Source organism: Macrobrachium nipponense, chromosome 15 (genome assembly GCF_015104395.2).
Source record: "Macrobrachium nipponense isolate FS-2020 chromosome 15, ASM1510439v2, whole genome shotgun sequence".
In the NCBI taxonomy this organism is placed as follows: Eukaryota; Metazoa; Arthropoda; class Malacostraca; order Decapoda; family Palaemonidae; genus Macrobrachium; species Macrobrachium nipponense.
In genome coordinates, this window is record NC_087208.1 from 31,468,928 (window position 1) to 31,473,831 (window position 4,904).

General features: G+C 30.4%; 1 long non-coding RNA gene across 1 annotated transcript in view; it reads right to left on the minus strand.

Moving 5' to 3' along the window:
• Positions 1-3,743: 3,743 nt before the first annotated feature.
• LOC135227070 (uncharacterized) overlaps positions 3,744-4,904 on the minus strand; it is a 754,962-nt gene continuing 753,801 nt past the window's right edge. The window contains exon 3 of the long non-coding RNA XR_010317339.1: positions 3,744-4,468. This is a non-coding gene — a long non-coding RNA (uncharacterized LOC135227070). The remainder of the gene's footprint in view (positions 4,469-4,904) is intronic.

The window sequence follows — 4,904 nt, forward strand, 5'->3', positions numbered from 1 at the left end:
AATTAAGAAAATTCAGGTATGCGCGAAAGGCCCTCCTTCGAAATCTGTATCGTGCTCGCAAATACGTAGTAAGCTTATATCATGCGTCATCTTGCATAGCTCTGTAATAGTTTGAAGTCGTTCGGATTATCAGTAAACATGTATTTATAGAACTGATTTCATTTATTGTGAGTGACTTAAGATTTTAAAATTTTGTCATTATGATATTCATATCATACGCATACTCACATTACTAATAATCTTTAATAGTTTCAAGAAATTCAGATAATCAATAAACATGTATTTGTAGGTATGTTTTCATTCATTTTTATTTGTGAGTGACTCTAAGCTTTTTCCAGTTTATGCCATTATTATGCTTATATATTTATACACATACATTTCTAGTAATCGTTTAATATTTTAAAGTCATTCAGATGATTAGCAATCAGGTATTTGTAGGACTGTTTTCATTAATTTTTTCCTATATTTGACTCTGAGGTTATGCAACTTTTTGTCATTATTATGTTCACATAATACACATACGTTACTGATAGCTCTTAATAGTTTAAAGTAATTCAGATACTCAGTAAACTTATATTTGTAGGACTATTTTCATTCGTTCATTCTTGTGAGTGAGTGTTCAAACTTTTCTCATTATTATGTTCATATATTGATGCACATACTACATACTTTACTAACTTTTAGCAATATGACGGCTTGGCAAAAACGCCCTTTCAAGGTACTTAGCCTCATTCACCAATCATTTTGTGATAAAAAATCCAATGTCGATCGCAGTATAAACAAGTAAAAAATGCCCCGAATTTTCTTCGGCGCAGTCGAGTTTTCTGTATGACGTATAATCAAGGCCACCGGAAATAGATCTATCTCTCGGTGGTCTCGGTATAATGCTATATGAGCCACGGCCCATGAAACTATCAGCCACGGCCCGGCGGTGGCTTGTCGTAGAGCGTTGCTAGAGTTAGGATCATAGCTAGCTTTAACCTTAAATAAAGTAAAAACTACTGATGCTAAAGGGCTACAATTAGGTATGTTTAATGATTGGAGGCTAGATGATCAACTTACCAATTTGCAGCCCTCTAGCCTCAGTAGTTCTTAAGATCTTAGGGCGGACGGACAGAAAAAAATCCATCTCAGTAGTTTTCTTTTACAGAAAACTGAAACCAGCTGTTTGTATAAAAATATCATTGCCTGACAACCACGAACTTATCTGATATAGATATATTCCTGTGAAGAACAGATATGAATATAGACAGAATTCCGTCATTTCTCGAAGTAATCAAATCCAGTTGACTAAAACCACAAAGATGGAAAGGGACTTATAACTAAGAGTGAAATCACATCTGTAGTTGTTCATAATACCGTATTTCTAGTATTGTTGTAGTTGTTGTTAATAAGTTTTGTGAACTTTTGTATATATACTGTTATATGTGTTGTATAGTTTTTGTCTTTCTTATTCATCTGCTTTGCAAGATAAGAGAATTGATTGAAATAAGGTTTTGCAATATAATATTGTAAATGCCATTCTTGCATTTAACATTATTTACACACCCATATATGTGAATATATATATATATATATATATATATATATATATATATATATATATATATATATATATATATATTATATATATATGTGTGTGTGTGTGTGTGTGTACGTATGTATATATGCACATGTATTTATATGTATATACAAATATATATGTAGTGTGTGGATATATGTGTATATATATATATATATATATATATATATATATATATATATATATATATATATGTGTGTGTGTGTGTGTGTGTGTATGTATATATGTGTGTGTGTATGTATTTGTATACATATGCATGCATATTAAGTATATAATTGTAAAGATATGCTTATACAGATGAATAATTACAGTCTGTTTATGTATCCTTTTATTTAATTTGGGTAATGAATCCCTGACGCCAAGAAAAAGTCTTTAATTGGGAAATCGGAGCCTTGATTGAAAAGGTGATCAACTCAAGTCTCCTTTTGGCAGTCTTTGATACACATTTTGGGAGCAAATTAATTAAAGTATAGACTTGAACGCGTAGTCAGGAAAGATTATATAAGAGCGCCAGTAGGAGAGAGAGTCTTGTTTTCTAAGGAATATCAAAATCAGGAATTAAAAGCTTGATGTTTGAATTGTACGTTTGCTCGTGCAAACATACCCTCTGTTTGTGTAATATATATATATATATATATATATTATATATATATATATATATATATATATATATATATATATATATATATATATATATATACGTGTGTGTGTGTTTGTGTATGAGAGAGAAGGTAATGCTTATGGAAGGCGATATAGAGAATTTAAGAAAGATAAATATAACGTCTGCATGGTGACGAGCATCTCGAGACCATGGAACTAAAATTGATCGCTACTGTATGGTCGTGAGTTCGGCTGACCCATATTTGTAAGGTACGCTGTAATGAGGAAAGATTATATTGAAAGGACGTGATGAATTTTTTTTTTCTTAAACGAATTACCTAATGGTGACTAAAATTTTAGCGTTGGATGGAATATGTATTGGAAAAGTGAAGGAGTGGCTTCAATGTATATATACATGTATATATATATATTTATATATATGTATATATATATATATATATATATATATATATATATATATATTTAATATTATAATATATATATATATTATATATATATATATATATTATATATTATTATTCTATTTTTATTATATAATATAATATATATATATTTATATATATATTATATAATATATATATAGATATATATATATATATATATATATATATATATATATATATATATATATATATATATATATATATATATATATATATATATATATATATATATATATATATATATATATATATTGCAGATGTGTTTATTTCCTGTCGATGGTTGCTGTGGTTATCAATGATGAGTGAAATGATAATTTTACATGCCATGAGGTGACCTTATTTGCTATTTTTGGATTTTGTCTAGTTTTTTTTCTTGTCATTTTCTGACATTGTTACATTTTAATAGCGAAAGTTTGTTTGTCTGTTTATTAAATTAAGGGTTTTTGCCTTTGTCATATAGATGTGTGTGCACGTTTTGAGTTATGAAAACGACACTGATAAACAAACACTTGCAACATAAGCATTGAAAACTGATATCTGAAACACTATTGCAATGAGTTTGTATATCTCTCAGCTATTAATATCTTTTGCTGACATTTTGCTTTTTTTTCTATATTTGGATCTCGGTTTTGCAGGATCTGCCGTAATGCTCTCCGAGCAATAATTTCGAACCCAATAGGTATTCATTCCCGGAGGCTGATTGCGGGGGGCTTATCCCCCTGGCGATATGTTGCCTAACCGTTCCCCAGTCGCGTTCCGGCGGAATTATTAGCCGGTTTTGATAACGGCGTAATCCTATTTGCGGTGTATATCATTACGCCAGCAAATGGATCGGAATCCTCCCCCGTGCAATTTTTGATGCCGTTATTGAAATGTAGCGTTTTTTTTTTACATTTTAATTTTTTTTTATTCGATGGTGAGAGGAATATTGAGGATTCGCAAAGAATTTTTTTCTTTTAATTTTTTTTTCAAAGTATTTGAAGTTTTGTAAAATGATGGGGCTGATGTTGATAAACACGAATGTCAGTGATTTTATGACATAATTAGTTGATCATCATAGTTATTTAAAAAAAAAAGACTGGACTTTGGTAGTTGTTGTCAAATGATGTGGATGATGTTAATAACTATGAATAATTGACTTTACAATTGATCATTGTTGATCATCTCAGTTATTTTAGAAAAAGCTGCAGATATAAAATGATGTGAATATTAATAACTATGAATGACTGACTTTAGAATTGATCATTGTTGATCATCTCAGTTATTTTAGAAAAAGCTGCAGATATAAAATGATGTGAATGTTAATAACTATGAATGACTGACTTTAGAATTGATCATTGTTGATCATCTTAGTTATTTGAGAAGAGGCTGAGGATGTAAAATGATGTGGATGACATTAATAGCTACGAGTATCAGTGATTTTGTATTGATAATTGTTCATCATCTTAGTTATTTTAGAAGAGACGGAACTTACAGTATTAACTATTTTAGCTACTTTTATTTTGAGACGCATGGTTAGTTGTAAGATAATGTGGGGGATATTAGTAGCTAAGAATACCAGTGATTTTTATATTAATAACTGTTGATCATTGTAATGATTTTATAAAAGGTTTTACTTTCAGTATTAACTTCAGTTTTTTTTTTTGACAAGAGTGGGCAGTTGAAAAGTGAAGTTGATGATAATAACCAATAACATTAGTTTATATTGATATATTGGATCGTCATAGTTGTTTAAAAAGAGGGTAGACTTACTGTCACTTTTCTCCCTGCCACCTTTATCACCATCATCATCGTCATCATCCTTTTCTTACCTAGCACATACCTGCAATAAAAAGAAAAAAGTACACTTAAAAAAAACACGCTTATAAGTCTTCACAAAAAGAATCGACAGTTATAGCATCGTGCACAATGAAAAATAACAGAAAAAAAACATGTCACCATTTAATGGAGCGGTCAGATATGGCCGGAGATGCTCTCTCTCTCTCTCTCTCTCTCTCTCTCTCTCTCTCTCTCTCTCTCTCTCTCTCTCTCTTGTGTATTTTTAATCGCTTGGGGGCTCGGATGATAGTCTCCTAAATTATTACTGAGTGCCATACTGACTAGGGAAATGGTAACTGGAGAGGATTTTCTAGTCGAAAGAGGACAAAGGGTATATATGACCTGAGGTGAGATTGGTGTATACAATGTCATTGGTCGGTTGCCATGGTAACAGGTTCTTCTTTTCAGTTTGGTTATTGGCGTTTTTGTTTTGTATTTTA